The sequence below is a fragment of the Felis catus genome, chromosome E3, assembly GCF_018350175.1.
Source record: "Felis catus isolate Fca126 chromosome E3, F.catus_Fca126_mat1.0, whole genome shotgun sequence".
Taxonomy (NCBI): Eukaryota; Metazoa; Chordata; class Mammalia; order Carnivora; family Felidae; genus Felis; species Felis catus.
In genome coordinates this window covers 16,078,817-16,101,983 of record NC_058383.1, presented here as the reverse complement: position 1 = coordinate 16,101,983, position 23,167 = coordinate 16,078,817, and the positions used below count along the sequence as shown (strand labels likewise).

Genomic DNA, 23,167 nt, shown 5'->3' with positions numbered 1-23,167 from the left:
GGCATCTTCTTCTAAAATGAGGCTATGTTTTCTTCCAAATAGGGTCCTAAATGTTGTAGCATCTCTAGGATTAGTCATCTTGTCTGACTACATCCTTTGGATAGGTGATTTACTTCTATCCTTGACTTTGGATGCTATGTATATGTTAATAACTGGCATATTTATACCTTAAGAGTACACCCATCTCTTGAACTTAAATTAAGTTTCAATTGATTCCTTGCTATTTCCACTTGCATATCTAGTATGCATCCCAAAAGCCAAATGTCTTATAGAGAACTCTTGGTTTTCATCTCCTGCCTCCCAGTCACTTGTTCCTCCCTCAGTGTTCTCCATAGGAGTAAATGGCACCGATACTCATCCTGTTGTTCAAACCAAAGGCCTGAGTCATCCTTCTTATGCTCCACATCCAATCCACTACCAAGTCCTGTTATTTGTACCTCCCAAATGTGGCCTAGTATTCTGCATGTCTTTCATCTCCAATCCATTGTCATTTTTTCCTGAATAGTGCATTGATGCCTAGCTGTTCTCCCTTCCTCCACTGTTGTCCCCATATAATTTATTTTCCACTCAGGAACCAGGATGTAGTGGTTTATTTAAATCATGTCTGAAAATTCTTTGACACTCTGTCATCAAGAGGTGGAATCCATTTCTTTTTCCCTTGAACATGGACTTAGTCACATGCCTATGACTTCCAAGTCCAGGTCATAAAAGATGATATGACTTCCACCTGGCTCTCTCTCTTGGCATTATTTCTCTAGCAACTCATTTTCCATTCCTTAAGAAAGCCCAGGCCAGGGGCGCCTGGGTGGCTCGGTCGGTTGGGCCTCCGACTTCGGCTCAGGTCATGATCTCACAGTCCATGAGTTTGAGCCCCGCGTCGGGCTCTGTGCTGACCGCTCAGAGCCTGGAGCCTGTTTCAGATTCTGTGTCTCCCTCTCTCTCTGCCCCTCCCCTGTTCATGCTCTGTCTCTCTCTGTCTCAAAAATAAATAAACGTTAAAAAAAAAAAAAAAGAAAGCCCAGGCCACATGGGCAAGTTACATGTAGGTGTTCCATCAGAGCCCCAGCTAAGGTCCCAGCTGATAGCTCACGTTAACCACCAGGTATTTGAGCCAAGAAACCTTCAGATGACTCCAGTCACAGTCAATATTTAAAGACAACTACACAAGAGACCTTGAGCAAAACCACCTAGTTGAGTCTAATCAGCCTCCAGAATTGTGAGACTAATCATGAATGTTGTTGTTACTTTACACCACTAAGCTTAGGATGGTTTGTTATACAGCAATAGATAACTGATATACAGAGTGACTTTCAAATATAAATGATATTATGTCAGTCCTACACTTGACAGCATTTAATGGTTTAGAATTCAGTTAAATAAAATAAAATAAAATAAAATAAAATAAAATAAAATAAAAAAGTAAAATAAAAACAAGACCAAATCTTAGATCTGGTTGGGCCTGTCCTCTTCTAACCCTTGCCTCTTGTTCATTGTGCTCCAGCAAAAGGGTTTCTTTTCTGCTCCTATAAATACCAAGTATTTTTCTTCCATAGGACCCTGGCACATGCTCTTCCCTGCATGAAATAGACTTCCATGCTATGGTTAGATCTTTCTTGTCTCTCAGGCCTCAGCTCAAGCATCAGCTCTACAGAGGATTTCTCTCTCATCTTGTCTAAAGAAGGAACTCATTCTCCTTCCCATAATATCACCCTGCTTAGTTCCCTCAGAGCATATATCACATTAAAAAATTAGCTTGTTATTTATTTTTTAAATTGTATGTCCTCCTCCCCAAATTAGGGCCTAAGCACCATATGGCAGGAGTCTCATCTTGTTCATTCTCAGAATGTAGTTGGCACATACTAGGCATACAATAAATGTCTTGAGAATGAATGATTATCAATGGAGGGAGATATTGGGATTTGCCACCTTTATATGGAGATCCTACCTACCATTGAAACATTTCATCTGATGGCATTTCCTATTATTGAATCTGAACTAATTTAAAGGGAATAACCTTTCACTGGTTATCATGAATCACTCTTTTCTCATTCATTCATTCATTCATTCATCAAGTACAAGATTCCTTCTCCCAGAAGGTGAGGGTAAGCAAACAATAAGCATTAAATATATAATGTAAGGTTAGGATATGATAAGTCTATGAAGAAAAAGCAGGGCAAGGGGATAGAGAATGAGGGGGTACTGCTTAGAGGAAGGGTTAAGAAAGGCCTCTCTGCAAGATGAATTGAGCAAAGACTTGAATGAAGTGAGAAATGGAGTCACATGAAGATCTGAGAGTCTTCCAACACAGAGATCAGCAAGTACAGGGTCCTTGAGAAAGGAATGTGCCTGGTGTGTTTGAGAAACCACAGAGAGACCAGTGTGGCCAGAACAGGAGAGAGAGGCAGAAGATGATGTCAGAGGATCATGGGGGTCTGTCAGAAAGAGTTTCTGAGCCCCTAGTAAGGTTTTTGGTTTTTATTCTAAGAATTTTGGAGGTTGTTGGATGGTTGAGTAACTTGTCTTTGTTTTAAAGAACATTCTAGCTGCTTGTTGAGAAATTGAACATGGAGGGACAAGAGAGGGAGCAGGACAATGAGGAGGAGCTACGTCAACTTCCTTTGATCACTCCAGGCCAAGTTTTGAGCAGGGACTCTGAGAAAATATGACCCAGCCCCAGATTCCTTCACCTTCACATTCTGTGCCTGGGAAGGCCCAGTGGGATCAGGCTGTGGAGGCTTCTTGGGAAATCACTGGCTTCTCAAACCAATATCTTCATTCACTCCTTTGATGTTGGAGACGATGCCTGTCTCTCCTACTACATCTGCTCCATCCAATTGCAAAAAGAGTGGAGTGTCTTTAGCTCAGGAGTGTGTGTTGCTCAAGAGTTCACACAAAGAGAAATCATTGTTACAGGCTCCCAGTTGAAGTGTATTAGTTATGACTCAACGTAGCCCTTGGGCAGCAGTGGATTTCTAAATAATGAATGTTCCTTCAACACCTCTTTCCCCAAGTTTGTCAATGAAACCCACACTTTGAGAGGGACAAGAAATGGAAAAGAGAGGGCAAGAAACCAACCATACCGGTCTGTATAAACACCAAGTTCCTTAAAATTGTTTCTGCTTTCTCTAATAACATTTAACTGAGCTTTTTTTTTCTTTTTCAGTTCCTTTGACCTATGTATGTTTTTTTTATATTTCCAAAATTTTTAATTTTTTTAAATGTTTATTTGTGTGTGAGAGAGACAGACAGACAGAGCATGAATGGGGGAAGAGCAGAGAGAGAGAAAGAGACAGAATTTGAAGCAGGCTCCAGGCTCTGAGCTGTCAGCACAGAGCCAATGCAGGGCTCGAACCCACGAACTGTGAGATCATGACCTGAGCCAAAGTAGGGCGCTTAATGGACTAAGCCACCCAATCGCCCCTCCAAATGGGGGGTTTTCCCTCTCAGTAAATTTGAACATTGTCTATTCTGTCATTGAATGAAGCATGCATTTTATATTTGGGAAACTATTTTTAAATTATTGGATTATAGAAAGGAATGGACAAGAGTGAGGCAAGGTAGAGGAGGGTGTCACTAGGGCTGTGTCCCTCTGTTCCTTGCCACCTTCTTGGTCCCCTGTCCCCCACCCCAAGGACCATTCTCCCAGCATGCTTGTTAAATGGCATATTGTGCATAATGAGGGATTACCAAATGGGATATCCAAAAGGCATAATTCTTGTCTTCATGGAATTCATTTTATTTAATTTGTTTACCCATAAAGTTTATTAAATGTGTACGTTATCTGGGGGCTTCTGAATATCTACACCAACTGTTAAACACAATGTTAGCAGAGTCTTAAAACAAGCTTCATTTTGTAACTGTGAAGACAGGCAGCCAGGGCAAGTGAGTTGTCCATAATCTGGCAGCAATCTGGAGAACACACAGCCCTCTGCAGTCACTTGGTCAGAGTGTGTTGACTGGCTGCGTGGTGGCACTGCCCCTCTTTCATCTGCCAGCTCAGTGACTGAAGCCGCATGCCAAACCTGGCCATCTAACCTAGGGACCTGGGAGCCCTCTTTTGATTCTCCTTTCATGCTCCCCACCTGATATGCTTGCTCTCCCAGTCCTATTTGATTGTACCTCTGGACCACCTCTTCTGTGTGCCTCCCTCTCCTTCATCCCACAACCACTGTTTCAATCTCGCTATCATCATTTCTGTCCCAGAGTACTCCTAGGTAGTGTCTTTTAAACTCCTTCTTTTAATCAAAGAGAGCTGTTATCAAAACAGCTAAATTTAGACACTTAGTATCATCACGCACTGCCTTTTAAGTGATCCAGGTAGCATTTCTGAATGTTTAAAATGTTTAAGCAATCTAATTACCGTATAACCCCAAGAAGACACAATTTGACTCCTAAATTCACTGAGTGGTATGCATTAAATATGTACAGCTTTTTGTATGTCAGTCATGCGTCAATAAAGTGGGGCTAAAAAAAGACACAACTTTAAAGAAAACAAACTATATAGGCACCCTTTTTCATTAACTTTAATCCTTATTAACTTACTTCAACCGTGATCTCATTAGGCCATAATGAAAATGATCATTTGTAACTCATCGGATCTGCTTAGATCCAAGCGCTATTGCTAATGTATTTTGCTATATCTAGAAGTGGAAAATCATTTTCTCTTTCCACTTTGCTTAAGTTGCTTCACAGCATATTTAGTTAAGCTTCATTCTGGTTCACCAGAACAAAGGCATCCCTGGCTGCCCTGGTGTGAATGCTCGCATTGTCTGACTTTATTGTGTCCTATTTCCGTGGGGAAAATTCCAGAGGTGGTGGGGGAGCAGACTTTACCAGCTCACAGCTTTCCTCCCTAACTAAATACTTGAGGAACAGGCATGGATTTAAGAATATGAGAGATAAGCCAAAGTAGGGCTGGAATCCTTTCTTGTGCCAATTATAGAATTGGAAGGGAGAGCAGAGAAGCAAAAGCATGGACCTGCCCCCCAACTTTCTTGAAGATTTCCCCAGTTCTCACCAAGTCCTTCTTTCTCTCCTTCCTCCCCTGTTTCCCTCTCATCTCCTTTTTTAGGTGTTCTGGGAACCAAAGGGAAAAGATACTAATCTTATTTCCATAAGCAATTTTTTTTTATGGAGGGGAGTCCAATAAACATTATTTCTGATAAAAAAAAAAAAAAAACCTGCTCAGCTCTCAAAATGTTGCTTTCTTCACTCTCCATTTTTTTTCCTTTTCTTATCTCTCAGCATCCAATTTCATGGAACACCTCTGGATACAGATTTCCTCCTTTGACTCTTGGGTCTTTTCAATGTGCTATCTTATATTTCCATGTTGTCTATTTTGCATTTGGAATTAAAAGCTGTTTCATTTGGGCTGAGAGAAAGCATAAAGAAAAGCAGACGAATTATTTCTGTCTCCACTAGAGTTAACATCAACTATCTTTTCAGGTTTCTCCCCTATCCCACCTGTTCCATGAGAGTTGGCCAGTTGTAAAGTTTTATACTGAGTAGGAACAGTCAATGTTCTCCTCAGGTTTGAGTGTTTTTCATTTACTTCAAGAATAAAGTCACTTTCACCTCTACTTGATGAGCCTGGTCTCTATTCACCCAACTAGGAAAAGTACATGTGTTTTTTCTGTCCCCTCAGGCCTCCGAGGAAAGAGTTTGGAGCAGGGCCAAGCTATCCCAGCCTTTGCCCTCAATTGCACACAGAGTGGAGAGTCTCTTAGCTCAGGAGTCTGTGCTGCTCAAGAGTTTGCATAAACACAATGTTGAGAAATACCTCTTGTGGAGTCGGTGCAAAAGGCAAAGGACAAACTGGTTGCCCCCTGAGATGGAGACATTACCAAGCTGGCTTTAGTTGTTTCATATTGGACCCCCTGTGAGAATAGCTGACCTAAGTGTCACTCTGCTCTAATTACTTGGTGAGTTACTTAAGTCTCTCTGGAACCCAATTTCTTCAAAATTAGGGATGACACCACATGTTCCCTAAGATCCTTGCATCTTGGCTATTCTATGAGTTAATTAGTGAGTTTTGTTTTCCAATAAGCACACACCCAAAATAGTGCTGTGGTTCTCAAGGTAGGCCTTATGTGAGTTCCTATAATCTTGTAATCACCCAAAATAAGGGAGGAGTATTCAAGGGAAAAGATCCTTCCTTCCCTCCCTCCCTCCCTCCCTCCCTCCCGCCCTCCCTCCTAGCTTTATTGTTTTCTGATAGTTTATAATTACTTTCTACAACCTTTTCTCTTTTGAGACTAGAGTTGACATTTACAAATAGCCATTTGAGCTAGCTCTTTGAAGAAGTGAGTGGTCAAACATGATGCCACAACCTTGGCTACAACAGTTTCCCAGAGAGCAGTCTGTGAACTCTCAAATGCTGTCTGCCAGTCATGAAGCCACAGTTCACACTTCTTGCCAAATTCAAAATTCCATATGAAAAATATCCTTAATGTCAAGGGAGTAAAGCACTAGGGACTTCTCTTCCTTTTAATCTGTTTATTGTCTTAGTTCTGAAATTTTTAGCTGCTGACTTTGATGTCTGTTTTGGTAATATTCGATACTCCCACTACTTTTTTCTTTAAAACTTACTGACTTGTCCAGCTTCTTAGGAAGATCTTTTGCATTTTATATGTCAACATATATAAACTAATAACTGGAGAAACATTCTACATGTTCCAGGTTACTTTAAAATTAGACCAAATCTTTATTTACAATTTACTTTTTAGCTTTCATCAAAGCAGTTAACCATTAAAGAGAATAGAATCTTCTGACCTTTCCACCATTTTCATGGGTTATAGCGTGCCTCTTGGGCATGGATGAATGTTATAGGCAGGTGGTTTCTAGCCCAGTACAACCAGGATTACCATTTCTAACTACACCATTGTGCAGATGTAGAGTGAAAAGCTACTTGACAGGGAGCTATATTAGGAATTCAGGCAACATGCAGATGGCTGGATTTATTGGGCCCCTTTCATTTCAATCAGAAAATTCTATACTTCTGTGGTTCTGACCTTTTCCTACCTTCTATATACCCCTGTTTTCGCAGGCAGCTTCTGATGTGCCTCCCAATAATCTTGCCTCCTGGCATTCACTCCTTGTATAATGCCTTCCTCTTAAGTATAGGCTGGACCTGGTGACTTCTAAGGAACAGAATACACAAAGGTGATGCGATGTCACTTCTAGGACTAAGTTACAAAAGATTGGGACTTCCATCTCGTTAGCACATTCTTTCTTGCTGGCACCCTCTCTTGCTCTTTCTGCTTGCTCACTCTGATAAAGTGAGCTGCCATATGGAGAGGAACTGAGGGTAGCCCGTGGACGACAGCTTCAGAGAATGGAGGCCCTCAGTCCAACAACCAGTGAGGAAGTGAATCCAACAATCAGAACAATGTAAGGGAGCTTTGAGGCAGATCCTTCTGCAGTCATGCCTTCAGATAAGACTGCAGCCCTGGCTGACAACTTGATGAAACCTTGTAAGAACCCAGAGAGACAGGACACAGCTAGGCTGTGGGTTCCTGGAAGCCTGGACTCCTGTCTGACAGAAACTCTGAGATGACAGGTATTGTCATTTAGGCCACTAAAGATTTTACAGTTGGGGGTCATCTGTTGTGCAGCAGTAAATAACCAACACTTCATCCAGAACTATCAAGAACCCTCAGTTTCTCTCTTGCTCTCTCTTTTTCTTTCTTTTTAATGTGTATTTATTTTTGAGAGAGAGAGAGAACAAGCAGGGTAGGGGCAGAAAGAGAAGGGACAGAGGATCTGAAGCGGGCTCTGTGCTGACAGCAGAGAGCCCAATGTGGGGCTCAAACTTATGAACCGTGAGATCATGATCTGAACCGAGGTTGGATGCTCAACCAACTGAGCCACCCAGGTACCCCAAGAACACTCACTCTCTTAAACTTGCTTCATCTACCAGGACTCCTTTCAGTGTGTCAAGTGTTTCATTTACAGATTTAATTTTACTGAAATTTGCTATCAAAGGGGTAGGACTCAGTCATCTCAAAAGATCCCCTCACCTATAAAGTTCAGAGTCAACTTCTTTGCTCCAAAAAAATAATCACTCACTTTTCATCCTCACGAAATAAGAAGGGTTAATTGGCCACAGTTGCTGGCACAAGACTAACTGGCTGGCTGTAAGAGGGCTGCTGGTGCGAGCAGGTTCAGGAGCAGGGTGAGCTGTCATGGCCCCTGCAAGCTCCTCTCACTTCCACCCTCTGGAGAAGCTCTGGTCCTAACTGCCAGCCACCCCCTCCCCACTGGGAGGGCTCCGACTCAAAAGCTTACCGTTTGTTCTTACTGTGGTTCCTGTCTTGTAGCATTATAGATATTTCTGTGATTTCTCTTTTGTTTCTTTTGAAAGGACACTTGAACTTATAGTAAAAAAAAAAAAAAAAAAAAAGTGCCTGAATTCTCCCTTCTCTTCTTCCTTTGAGGGCACTGAGACAGAGACAGTTTAAGTGGCAGCCAAGCCCTGGACTCCTTCCTTCAAATGGTAGGGCATTGTTAACCTTGAAGTACCTCACTGGGAAATGAACTTTAAGCCTCCCTTAGAATGGTGATAATGATACGGGCACACCCTGGATGGCCTGACATCTCATGCTGCCGCCTAAACCCTGCAGAGATGTGTGAAAGTGATACTGCTGGCTTGAAATTCTTCCCTATTTCCTTTTCTCTTATTTTTCTTCTTTTCTGTCCCCTTCTCCCTCTCTTCATACCACCTTCCTATATCACCTGCTATAGGCAAAGGCATTAAAAGAGGGTTTTTGGTGGGGGGAGGCGAGCCTGGGTGGCTCATTCGATTGAGCATCCGACTTTGGCTCAGGTCATGATCTCCCAGTTGGTGGGTTCGAGTCCCATGTAGGGCTCCGTGCTGACAGCTTGCTCAAAGCCTGGAACCAGCTTAGGATTCTGTGTCTCCTTCTCTCTCTCCCCTCCTTCGCTGTGCTCTGTCTCTCAAAAATAAATAAATGTAAAGATTTTTTTTTTAACTTAAAAAAGAGGGTTTTGGTTTTGTTTTTTATTTTTTCTTGTTTTGTTTTTTACAAAAACCATACTGATATACCTCAATTAAAAACATAAACAAACAGGGGGGCCTGGGTGACTCATTTGGTTGAACATCCGACTCTTGATCTCAGCTCGGGTCTTGATCTCGGGGTGATGAGTTCAAGCCCCATGTTAGGCTCTGTGCTGGGTGTGAAGCCTTCTTAAAAAAAAAAAAAATATATATATATATATATATATATATGTAGAGAGAGAGAGACAGCATATATATATAGAGAGACAAACAACAAATTCCAGAATTCTTTCTCTCTCAGCCCCAGGCATTCTAACAAGCTTTCATGATCCCCATTTTGAGGTTACAGTCTGTGGCCAGGGCCTGGTTGACAGGTTCCCTAGGGTACAGTGGAGGTTGTTGTGGAATAACAGATTTCCTGGGGCTACACGGGCCTGGAGATAAATGGAAGGTCACATCGACAGTCATGAATACGCTAAATGTCTCTCTGGGTCTTACTCTCACCTGCTGTGGTAGGATCGTCCTTCCACCATTAAGGCCAGTCTCCTAAGAATGATTTACAGGTGAGAACTGGCAACTTTGCTACCCCAGGGCATCCAATGCATTCTTCCCCAGCGTGCACCTCCCAGCCTTGGTCTTCTTGGTTGATATCCACAGCCCCTTGACAGGCCTTACCCGTGCTGGGCCAGTGGCACCCTTGTAGACATTGGTATCCTTGTGGAGAGTACTGTGCTCTGAAGTCTCTAGAGTTAAAAAATGTTTAAAAGTGCCGGTATTGGTCAAAGTCTTACGGGCAAGCATCATATCAATTCAGGGTAATTAAAAAAAAAACAAAAAGGAACGAGGAGTGCCTGGGTGGCTCAGTTGGTCAAGTGCCTAACTTAGGCTCAGGTCATGATCTCATGGTTCATGGGTTCATGTGCTGACAGTGCAGAGCCTGCTTGGGATTCTCTCTCTCCACCCTCTCCTCGCTCAAAACAAATAAAGACAGAAACTTAAAAAAAAAACAACAAAAAGAAAAAAAAAAGGAACTTCTTGTTAAAATGATATTGGATAGTTTTCAAAATTCCTGGATAACCAGAGAAAACATGATGAGGATGTCTATAGACAGAAACGTCCAGATCCTATCTGGGGGCTAGTTCAGCGAGGAGATCCCTCTCCAAGATGCCCTGGCTGTACACCCAGACTGTCCCCACTGACACCAGAACTCTGTCACTGTCACCTCCAGAAGAAATGAGATGGAGATGCTGCCACTGCATCTACTTCCTGACACAAGGCCAGTGGGTCTCCCCCATACATTACTTCCAGCAAAGCTGAGAAAAGCAAGTGTCTAGTGTTTTCAGCTCTTTCAGTGGGAGGTGAGCTCTGTCTCCTTAGGTGGAGATTGCCAAGTGTAAGAGCAGTTTAGATCCTGGGTACCCCTGGGTGAGAACAGATGTCCACCGCAGTGGGGCTTACATCCACTTGACACTTGAGCCCCCCAGCCTCCTCTGAGCCACACTGACATTTGTGTACCAAAGTGCACGGTGTGGACCCCAGTGCCCATAGAATCACTTGTGAGAACTGCTTCTTCAGCCTGAGCTGTGAAGTCTGACTCCTGGTGATCTCTTTATGCCCCTCCTCATCTCCTCTAAAACACCTGCTGAAATCTGTTCCTTGAAGGGCTATGTCGCCCATCCAGGGTAACAGTTCCCCCACCACAGCCTAAGTCAAGGAAATCATGAAAACTCTTTCCTAAATACATGGAACATTTTGCCTATTTTCTAAACAAGCAAGTGGTTGAGGGGGTCCTGGTAGGTATGACAGAGTATCCCGGCAGGCAGAGCTGGGATTTAAATGTGTTCCATGTCTGGGCCTAAGTGGTTCCCTTCCTCCCAAATATCTATCTGCATCTACTGACTTGTATGGGGAGGCCCTGGGGGAAAATCAACTTCAGTCTGGTTTACAATTTACAACTACACTTGTCGGGACCAGTGGAAGGAGACTATGGAAACTACCATAGTCCTCATGGCACCTGGTGTGATAGCCACGTGTTTAAACAGGGCCAGGGTGAGGAGGAAAGAGGAGGTGTATGCAGGAAACAGCCCTGGGTCTGATGTCAGAACCCATCCTAGGAGTGTGTTTTGCTCCAGGGAGAACAACCATGTCTGTCACTTGAGAAAAGGTTTTACTACAATCGGCCAGTTTAGGGCCCAGACAACAGTGTTCCAGCCTCCACAACTCAGCATAGTACTGAGGGAGGGAGTTGTTTTGTTTACTTGTTTGATTCTGTTACTTGCTTCTCAATGGACGTTTGTAGTGGGGGGAATCAGCAGGTATTTGCCCCTCAGGCATGGGGTGACAGAAAGAGGCGGGGGGGGGGGGCAGGTCACTCAGAGGTGACTCCTTTGTGGAAATGTTGGGCTGCCTGCTAGAGTTTGGGATTGGTGGCAATAATGCTGCTGAGGCAGTGGCAGCAATGGATTGCAGCCAGTTAGTGTGGGGTCTATGCACTGGAATATCTGAGAATGTGTGGGGACCGGCGGCTGCAGGGTCTTGGCTCAGCCAGCATGACACTAGCAATGGTGGAAGATTTACAGACAGTGAGGGTGTTTCAGGGAAATAGAGGCCAGAGGCAGTGGTGTATTTGGTCTCAGAGAGGCAGTTCTGAGGACCTGATGACTGCCCAGTGCCCATTCAGTAAGCAATAGAAAGAGTGATGATGATAATAATAGGTAGTATTTATGGAGCATGGTGGCTACTATTCTAAGTGCTTTCCATGTATTTCTTCTCTTAGTCCTCACTACAACCTTAGTGAGTAGATATTATTATCATCGTCCTTCTACAAGTCAAGCTTGGACAGGTTATATGGCAGATTGCATTTTCCAAAGATGGCTGCCACAATATGTCCTAACCCACGTGTTATTTTGCAATGTGACTTTGATCCTCCTACCATTGAAAGATGGGGTCTATTTTCCTCCACGTGAATCTTGATCAGGCTTCTGGATCTCTTGTAACCTATGGAATGCAGCAGAAATGAGGCAATGTGACCTCAAAGCCTAGGTCACAAAGGAGATGCACTTTCCACCTTCTTTACAGAAATACTTATGCTGGGGGTGCCTGAGTGGCTCAGTCAGTGAAGCATCTGACTTCAGCTCAGGTCATGATCTCATGGTTCATGGGTTTGAGTCCCATAAAGGGTTTGCTGCCCACTTCAGATCTTCTGTCCCCCTCTCTCTCTTCCCCTTCCTTGTTCATGCTCTCTCTCTCAAAAATGAATAAACATAATGTGGCAATAATGTTTATTCATTTTTGAGAGAGAGAGAGAGAGAGAGAGAGAGAGAGAGAGAACATGAGCGGGGGAGGGGCAGAGAAAGTGGAGACAGAATCCAACGCAGGCTCCAGGCTCTGAGCTGTCGGCACAGAGCCTGATGCATAGCTCGAACCCACAAACCATGAGATCATGACCTGAGCCGAAATCGGATGCTTAACTGACTGAGCCACCCAGGTGCCCCAAACATTTTTTTAAGAAAGAAATACTTATCCTCAAACCCTGAGCTACCACGGAAGCAGTCTGACTGCTGTGAGGCCACCATGCTGTGAGGAAGCTCAAACTTACCCACAAGGAGTGACCACATAGAGAGGTCCTGAAACTACGTGAAGAGGGAGAGATATCCAGCAAACCCCAGCTCCTCCACCCCCTGCTATTCCAGTTCCAACCACTGTCTGATTGTAACCACATGAAAGACACTGAGCCAACTCAAACCTTGCTGAAACTCCCAACCACAGAAACCATGAGAAATAATAAAATGATTGCTGCTGTTTTAAACCACTAAGTTTTGGGATAATTTGTAATGCAGCAATAGATAAATAACAAGTTGCCCACAGCATGTAAGTGGTGAGGCTGAAATTTGAGCCATCGGTCTGGTGAACAAAAAACACACATACACATGAAGGCACTTTTTTGAGATCTCCGGATATATACCTGGAGAGGAGAACTGATTCTTGGATGATCATCTAGTATTCGAATTTCACAAGATCCATTTATAATTTTATTGCAAAGTTGTTTGTACCTACAAGTTGAGGAGGTCTGAGATGTTCAAATTACATAGGAAAGTCAGATTTAAAAAATATCTATGTCTGTTTCCTCTCTAGCATGTGAATGACAAGAGTCAAAAATGCTTCTCAAAGACTCACCCTAGAGGGGAGGGGCTGGTTAAAAAATGCTGATTCCCAAGTGCCACCTGAATCTCTGAATCTGACTCTCTTAAAGGTAGGACTAGGAATCTGAATTTTTACCACCTCTCCAGGTGATCCTTAAGTACATTAGAATTTGAAAACAGCTGCTCAACAATATCATTTAACCTGGAGACTGTTCAAGGTGAGGCTTACTAAAATGCCCTCCTCAGGAAAATCATACACTCCCCAACCCTTCAATCAATGTTACTGCCTGAATTTGCCTGATCATAAGGATCACCTGGAGGGAGGTTTCACAAAAATGCACATTTCTAGGCATCTTCTCTGATGGGAATCAGATATGAAGCAAAGCCCAGGAATCTGCATTTTGCATTAGTTGTTAAATGTTCTTCTAAGTAACTACACAATTTGATGTGTTTCATGTAGTTATTGGAATACAGATCAGTTAAATTTGGGATAGCATTTACCCAAATGATAATCTTAGTCTTCAAATAGTTTATTTTAAGCCATTGCTTTTGGAAAAACTTTCACTGAATGCTGCGTTTTTCTTTTATACATAGAGACAAAGATTAAGATAACAAGAGTTAACATTCATTGAGCACCTGGTGTGGGTCAGTCACCGTGTATTTAACCTTCCTCAAACCCTCTGAGGCAGGTATTACTGCCACCCCCATTTTATAGATGAAGATACTGAGGCGAAGGGTGATTAAAGCTTCAATTCCAACCTATGCTCTTAAACTACACAATCCTGCTCCTCTACTCTTATTCCAGACCAATTCCTTTGATGCTCAAAATGTGCCTTTATTCAACACTTTTGTGAAATGTATTTCTTATATAAAAGAGGCTTACCTTGTGTTGTATCCAACTCATGGCCAAAAAGTTGCTAGAAGTCTCCTTGTTCCTAAACACTGAGGCATCTTCTAAAAAATATTTTCTATACCAGCAAGAAAAGATCACCAACACAATTATTAAATAAAGATTTTTGTTAATGATTTTTTGATAATTTATTCTTGGGCTTCCTGTGAATTGTTGAGTTCAGAGTATCATGGGAAGTCTCTAATCAGGAAACAAAATTATAAACATTCATAAGAGTTGTGTTTGAAGACAGCTGCTTTTAACACATGGTTCCACTAAGAATTCGATACCTTGGCAGGGTTAATTTATTATGTATTTTGCTTTAAACAGAAAGCATGCACATTGGTTAGATCAAAAGTATTCTTGCTCTCATATAGCAAGGAGAGTGTATACAAGAAAAGAAAGTGTGGTGTGCAGGGACAGCCAGGTACTGCTGGCATGTGGCTTCACTGCTGGCTGTGATATGGACTGTGAGCAAATTAACTCACCTCTTTAGGGGTGGCATTTTAGCTTCCTCAGAGAATCTCAGAAATCCTTAGGGAGGGAACCCTATAAAACCAAGGCTTGCTGCACTCGCACAGATTGAATATTCTTGGTGATAGAATGCGGGAGAATGCAGAGACATTTAGGTTAGCCAAGCAGGATGAAAAATGGTCTGGAAATGGCCATGAAAAGGAGAAAGATGCCCAACCCATCTCCTGCTGGGTCTATGGGGAAAACATTGATTAGGTCACAGCAGGTTTCCAGTGAGAGACTAGGTTTGGTGCATAAGAGAACTGGAGAGCTAGAAGGAAAAGAATGTGTTTCAGTTACTCTTTCTGCATAATGTATAACCCCAAAGATTTAGAGGCTTAAAACACAATCCTTTTATTTATTTATTTTTTTTAATAGTTCTGGTATAGTTGACCGGATTTGGCTAGGTGGTTTTCACTTGGGTTCCTCATGCTGTTAGTATGGTTGGGACTGGAGTTATCTCAAAGCCATCTTCAGTCCCATGTTGGGTGACTAATATTGGCTGTCAGCTGAGACCTGGGGCTGTTGGCTGGGAGATCTAAGTGCAGCCTCCCTGTGTGGCCTGGACTTCCTCCCAGCGTGGTGACTGGGCTCAAAGAGAAAACATTCCAAGAAGACCATGAAGAAGTATCACCTTTTATGATGTAGACTTGGAAATACAGAGGGTCACTTCTGCCATAGTTACAGACCCTCTTGGCTTCAAAGGAACACAGACTCAACCTTGACAGGAGCAGGGTCAACATCACAGAGAAAAGTGTGTTGCATGGGGGAATCTCATTGCAACCATCTTGGAAAATACAATCTGCCACAGAGGGTGTGTACAAAGAGCAGAATATTAGAGCTCAAGAATTCAGAAATCTGGACATTTGAAAGGATCACAAAGGCCACTCCTATAGGCAATTTAGGTGGAATGGAAGCAAAGGTCATCAGAGTTGAGGGAGATCTGGGACGATGAGTCAGGGTAATTGCATGGCCATTGGATGGACACTGACATCCTCAGGAAAGCTAAGGGCTTGAGAGAGTGTGATAAAAGCAGAGAGGGCAAACAAAATCTTCTGAGTTTTGCCTTTGGGTCTGGGATGGTAAAGAAAGTAATCTCTGTGGGGAGGACTTCTCTTTTATGGGGGGAAACATATTTGCTGTGGGCCTATTTTTTTTGTGCAAAGACACTAATGGTTAACATTTTTACAGTACTCATTCATTCATTCAAAATGTACTTCCTAAGTACCTACTCTGGTCAGGTCTGTTTTAGATGCTGACATAGATGCTGATACAGTGGTGAACAAAATAGACAAAGATCTCTACCCTTGTGAGGCTTATATTTTAGTGATAGAGACAAACATAAAAGAGGTTTTTTTTTTAATGCTTAGTTCTTTGTCTTGAGAGAGAGATAGAGAGCAAGCAGAGGAGGGGCAGAAAGAGAGAGAGAGAGAGAGAGAGAGAGAGAGAGAGAATCTCCAGCAGGCTCCACACCATCAGTTTGGAGCCCGACGTGGGACTCGACCCCACAAACCATGAGATCATGACCCGAGCCAAAACCAAAAGTCGGTTGCCTAACTGACTGAACCACTCAGGGGCCCCTAAAATAGTTTCTTTTCTTTTCTTTTTTTTTTTTTTGAAGAATAATGCACATTATATTATATAGTGATAAATACTAAAGGAAAAAGTCCAAATTCTCTGTGCATCTTAGATCATAGCACAGGAGTTAAGAGCACGGATCTGGGAACCAGACTGCTGGAGTTTGAATCCCAGTTCTGCAAGTTATTAGCTGTGTGATTTTTGGCAGGTTACTTAGCTTTTCTGAACCTCAGTTTCTTTATCTGTACACCACTGAAAACAGTAGTTTTTGCATCAACAGTTGTTGTCAGGATTAAATGAGCTAATACAGGAAAAGAACTTAGAACAGGATGACAGGGACAGGAGGCCCAGAAGGAGAAGTCACAGGCTTCAGAGTTCCTCCTGAAGTTCAGGGACCAAGCTTATCCTATCAGTCAGGGTACCTGTGCTGGGGTTCATAGATCTGGGGAGGAACAGACCTCAATGAAGACATGTCACAGGGGCCTCAGGCTGCCCCAGGGTAGTATGTGGGATGGCAGCGTGCAGATGAAATCTCAGCAGACTTCAGGATTTAACCCTGGGTTCAGTCTACTTCAGACCACAGGGAAATATCTGTTTTCACCTGGATGCAGAAACAAGACCTTGGAACTTAGTTATACTGATAGAGTAGAATGGAAGGGGAGAGGTAGTGAATAATCCATTCATTGCATCCTAGTAACAAACAGAGCATCCAAGTGAAATTGAGAGGTGGTTTCCCACAGGGGAGCTACATAGGTGGAAAGCGGGAGACACCTGAATCAGACAGGCCTAGGTTTTCATTGAAGCCCTCCCCCCCCTTTTTTTAAAAAAATTCCAGTTAGTTAACATACAGTGTAATGTTAGTTTCAGGTGTACAATATAGCGATTCAACACTCCTGACACGAAGTTCTACCTCTTAAGTAATAGGGCGAGTTACTTAATCCTCTCAGACTTACTTTTCTCCTGAAAACTGGGGATAATGATACCTACCTTATACAGATCATATGAAGTTTAAATATCAAGAGGCCGACTGTGTCTAGCTGTTAGATGTGTGCTCAGTAGATGGCTTCATCGCCTAGTGAGACAGTGGGTCATCCATGTACATAGGATGTTTACTGGTCCACTCCTCATCATTTAAAAATGAGCATTTCCTCTGTACTGGCAGTTATGAAATGATATCAGACTCTACTATCCCTTGAATGAGAAAATGACACATCCATCCCCTCTCAGTAGGACACTTACTTTCAGTGGTGTTTTCCTGAAGGGTCCTGGGAGGTTTGGGCTTTCACAGATCCTGCTATAGAAAGATTGCTGGTCAGCTACTTCCAGTACTGTCCTGCTATATCCTTGCTGTGACCTTTTCCCAAACAGAAAACATAGAGTCTAGCGTTCTAACTCAGCAAAGCAAGTTTGGTGTCATGAACAAGCTTATGAAAACCTTTTTGGATTTCTGGTTCTGGCATGGTAGATTGAGCCAACACAGAAAATGCAGAAATATTGGATAAAACATGCCGGGAAAAAAAGCTTAACCACATAGCCATACTTGGCAGGAAGGAAGGAACATCTTCAGGTGTTGATGAAAGATAGGCCTTCAAACCAGCCCAGGGATGGAACTGCAGTGGCCCAAGGGGATGTGGCCATGGATGCAGAGGCCCCAGAAACCAAGGTGACGAGCTAGAGCAGAGATCCCTGCCAAGCCTCCATGAAAGGGAATGGGGAGGGGTGCCTGGGGAACTCAGTCGGTTAAGCCTCTGACTCTTGATTTCAGCTCAGGTCATGATCTTGCGGGTTCGTGAGTTTGAGCCTCGAGTCAGGCTCTGTACTGACAGCTCAGAGCCTGGAGCCTGCTTTGGATTCTGTGTCTCCCTCTCTCTCTGCCCCTCCCCTGCTCGTTCTCTCTCTCTCTCTCTCTCTCTCTCTCTCTCTCTCTCTCTCTCTCAAAAATAAACAAACATTAAAAAAATTTTTAAAAATAGAAGGAATCATACAATACATAGCCTTTTGTGTCTGGGTCTGTCTTCTTTCATTTAGCATGTTTTCAAGGTTCGTCCATGTGGAAGCATGTATCAGTACTTCATTCCTTTTTTTTTAATTATTTATTTTGAGAGAGAGAGAGAGAGAGACATGCACGCACAAGTTGGGGAGGGGGAGAGAGAGAGAGAGAAAGAGAGAGAATCCCAAGCAGGCTCCTTGCTGTCAGCACAGACCCCAGTGTGGAGCTCAGTCCCACAAACGGCAAGATCATGACCTGAGCCGAAATCAAGAGTTGGACACTCATCCGACTGAGCACCCAGGCACCCCTATTTCATTCCTCTTTATGGCTGAATAGTAATATTCCACTGTATGTACATACTACATTTTGTTTATCTATTTATCAGTTGATGGACATTTTTGGCCATTAGGAATAATACTCCTATGAACACTTATGGATAAGTTTTTCTGTGCACACATGTTTTCAATTCTCTTGGATATGTGCCTAGGAATGGAATTGCTGGGTCACATGGTGATTCTATGTTTAACATTTTGAGACACGTTTTCCAAGTGGCTACACCATTTTACTTTTGAAGTTTACATTCTTTTTTTTTTTTTAATTTTTTTTTCAACGTTTTTTATTTATTTTGGGGACAGAGAGAGACAGAGCATGAACGGGGGAGGGGCAGAGAGAGAGGGAGACACAGAATCGGAAACAGGCTCCAGGCTCCGAGCCATCAGCCCAGAGCCTGACGCGGGGCTCGAACTCAGGGACCGCGATATCGTGACCTGAGTTGAAGTCGGACGCTTAACCGACTGCGCCACCCAGGCGCCCCTGAAGTTTACATTCTTGAATTGGAAATCAATCTCCCAGAGTTTTGCCCACCAGCCAGTGAAGACCCTGGCTGTCTGCTGGTACTGCAGAAAGCCTGGTGAACAGCTCTACCTGCCTGGGAGCAGAGGACTTTCCTCTGTACAACAACAGGGGCTCTTCTCTGTGAGCCCTCAACAGGAACACCTAGCTTCCCACACAACATGAGCTCTGTGAGGCAACGGCTGTTGCTCACCTTCTCTATGGCTCCAACACTTGCAATTGTTCCTGGCACGTTGTAGGTACTCAATAAACATTTGTGAAATAAGTGAATAGATTAGCCTCCTACTTTGTCTGCCTAATTCCCTCTTCCTGCATTTGAGAATATCACTTTTTTGTTCTTTGGGAGGACTGCTCCTTTACAGAATCTCCTGTGGGTGTGTGGGTTTGTCATAGCCAGCACTCTTTCTAGCTACAGGGCCCATGAGTGACCTAAGGCTGGTCAACCTGGAATTCTTCATCAGGATTTTTTAAATTGGATTTAAGGGATGGCAGGCAGTTTCCTTCTGGTAGGAGAAAACAAAGATGCAAGATGGAGGAACCAGTAGCCACTTTTCCTTCCGAATGCACACAGCTGGCCTGAGAGAACAAAATCAACACACAGAGGTGGGAAGATGGGCAGAGAGAGTCCTGATGGGGTTTGAGTCCCTGGCCTGGTGAACTGAGTTTGTGTTACCAGAATCCTCACTATTACAATAGAGGTGGGAAAGCCTTCCAGGAGAAAGAGATATCTAAGCTGTGAATAAGTAGGAGTTTGACATTTCCAAGGTGAGAGGTAGTGGAATGTATGTGAGGAATTCACAGTCTCTTCTATTGTTCAGCAACAAACACAATTAAAAAAAGACAAGATTGGGCCCCTGGGTGGTTCAGTTGGTTGAGCGTTTGACTCTTGGTTTCAGCTCAGGTCATGATCTCACAATTTGTGGGTTCAAGCCCCACATTGGCTGTCTACTGTCAGCATGGAGCCTTTGGATCCTCTGTCCCCCTCTCTACCTGTCCCTGTTCTGCTCATATGCATGTAATTTCTCTCTCTCTCTCTCTCTTTCTCAAAAATAAACATTAAAAAAAAAAAGACACAGTGTGGCAGAAGATATCTCCAATACACATATGGACTCGTATCCACAATATATAAAGAACTTCTATAATCCAATAAGAAAAAGACAGGCAACAGATTTTTTTTTTTTTTAAGTGGGAAAAAGACCTGGGTAGGCACTTCACAAAAGAGAACATTTATGTACTCAATAAGCATATGAAAGGTGCCCCAATTCATTAGTCGTCAGCAAAGGCTATTTTAAAGCCATAATAAAGGGCACTTGGTGGCTCAGTTGGTTGAGTGTCCAATTCTTGATTTCAGCTCAGGTCATGATCTCACCGTTTGTGGGGTTGGGCCCCACATTGGGCTCCTCGCTGACAGCACAGAGCCTGCTTGAGATTCTATCTCTCCCTCTCTCTCTGCTCCTCCCCCACTTGCATTCTCTCTCTCACACACACTCTCTCTCTCAAAATAAATAAACTTAAAAAAAAACCACAATGAGATCCCTCCAGAGAACCACCAAAATGTGTAAAACTAACAGCATTGGCACTTCCAAGGGTTGGTGAGAACGTAGAGTATAAAGAAATCTCAGACATTGCTAGTGGGAGTTTTAATTGGTATAACCACTTTGGAAAAATGTTTGGTAGTTTGGTGGCCCTGGTGACACACCGTTCAGATCTCCCTTCAAGAGAGCCTGCTGCAAGGAGGCTAGTTGGCCAATAGCTCCAGCTGCCACACTGTTAGACCCACCCCAGTGTTCATGCTGAGGCCATGCTTTTTCCAGGCTGCTCCTGGCCCGTGACTGTGCATGGCAGAGGTCCTAGTTCCAGGCCATCCTACACTGCACACAGCTCCTATGATGGACAGTTTGTACACTTGGCTCCCTGTCAGCCTGGCTGAGACTGTGGAGTTTTCACAGCGGTCAGATCTGCACTGTGGTCTGGAGGTTCCCCATGTCTACTCTTCCTCCCTCTCTCCTTTAGCCTTCACGGGCAAGGCCCCCTGGAAATGTCTTGCATATCTAATTCTACACTGGCATCTTCTTTATGGAAGACCTGAATTGACAGAGGCAGTAATTACTAATTCTGTCTGACTCTAATCCCACTCATGGGGTTATTACCACTAGAAATGAGTGTTTATGTCCACCAAAAGACGTTTATAGAATGTTCATGGCAACTTCATTCATAACAGCTAAAACAGGATAAATGTCTATCAACAGTGGGGAGAGAATGGACAAATAAAACTGTGGTTATTCATATAATGGACTATAACACAACAATGAAAAATAATAATAGTTTTGCGCAATTATTAATAATGAACCTCATAGACATGATGATGAGTGAAAGAAGCCAGGTAATCAACAGATCTCATCAAGTCAGGAAAGGGATACAGAAGGAGAGAGGTTGCAGCAGAATGAGTTCACTCAGATTTATGGAAACCACTAGAGAGAGTAGTGATTTTTTGAGGACTGTGGTAGACAGCCTGTAAGATAAACTCCCAGTGATTCCCTCTCCTGGTTTCCATGTTTTTGTGTAATCCCCTCCCTTTCATTGCAGACTGGACCTAGGGACTAGCTTCTTTTTTTTTTTTTTTTAACCTCCTAGCTTTATTATGATATAGTTGAAATATAACATTGTGTAAGTTTAAAGTGTACGTGATTTGATCATTTTGTGATCAAACTGATTGTGAGATGTCCACCGCAATGAGGTTAGTTAATGCATCCATCACCTCACATAATTTGTGAGTATTATGTGGTGAGAACATTTAAGATTTACTCTCTTAGCAACTTTCAGGTATATAATACAGTATTATTAGCCACATTCACCATGTGGCACCTTCGATCCCCAGAACTTATTCATCTTATAATTGGAAGTTTGTACCCTTTGATCAACATCTCCCCATTTCCCCTAACCTCTAGCCAATCTATCTGTTTCTGAGTTTGGCCTTTTAAGATTCTACATACATGGGAGATCATATAATATTTGTCTTTCTCTGTCTGACTTATTTCATTTACCACAATGTCCGCAAGATTCATCAGTGTTGTCTCAAATGATAGAATTTCCTTCTTTTTTATGGCCGGATAATATTTCATGGTATATATAATACCACATTTTCTTTATCCATTCATCCCTGATGGACACTTGGGTTGTGGACTAGCTTCTAAGTAATAGAGTAAGTAAAAGTGATGGGCTGTCTCTTCTGAGATTATATTACAACAAAGACTGTGACTTCCATCTCCCTCTCTCATCCCTTGTCTTAGGGGAAGATAGCAGCTTTTTATGGAGGGGTACATGTAGCCAGGAACTAATAAAGAACCAGAGGCCTGTAAATGGCATTTGAGTGAGCCTGAAAAAGGATTCTCCAACTTTGAGATGCCTGCAGCCCTGACTCACAAGTTGAATGTGAGAGACCTTGAGCCAGAGGACCTAGCAAAGTGGTACCCACATCCCTGATCCACAGAAATTGTGAGAAAATAAGGGATTTTTGTTTTAAGCTGCTAACGTTGGGGTAATCTGTTACCAACAAGGACATTGTTACTCAAAATCACTATATAAAGCTCCTGAAATCTCTGAGAACTGAAACCAGGGAAAAGCTGGCCATCCCCAAGAATGGTGTGTTTCTTTCTTCTTAGACACCGTGAGAATCACACACACATGTTCTCCTTTTAGTTGTGATCACCAAGAAGCTCAGAGCCAAATTTATGGTTCAATCTTAATAATTATGCAAGACTCTATGGCCTGCTTACCTGTGTTCTTACTTCTGGTCTTTCTTTTTATTCTGATTTGTCTTTTTCTTTTTCCTGTTTTTTTAGTTCGTTTTTATATTTTTCTATATTACATTAATTATGTTAACCCATCTCAAGTTCAACTTACAGAGAAGCAAGGCATTCATAAATAACTTTGTTGTTTTTTTCATAAATAATTTAAAAAATATTTAAGTTTGCACCTGTTGAACACGGAGGTGCTTGGAGGTTGTGGGGAATATCAGGTAATGGAAGCATGGCTCTGGAACTCCAGGCATTGGCCAGGGTTAATCTGGATTGGGTCCAAAAATATCAAATGATGACAAAAAAGGAAAAAGGGATGGCAATGATCGCCACCCCCCAGGGGGAGGGGCCAAGGGCTTACTCAGTCACACGTGAAATTTATTATTCGCT

The 23,167-nt window shown here is 42.8% G+C and overlaps 1 long non-coding RNA gene across 1 annotated transcript; it reads right to left on the bottom strand.

Moving 5' to 3' along the window:
- Window positions 1-3,904: 3,904 nt before the first annotated feature.
- LOC109495195 lies at window positions 3,905-14,289 on the bottom strand. The gene is made up of 5 exons (XR_002738918.2): window positions 14,042-14,289; window positions 11,949-12,013; window positions 9,692-9,759; window positions 7,021-7,139; window positions 3,905-5,371 (listed from the first exon to the last, which is right to left on the bottom strand). It is a non-coding gene; the product is annotated as an uncharacterized LOC109495195 (long non-coding RNA).
- Window positions 14,290-23,167: the final 8,878 nt, after the last annotated feature.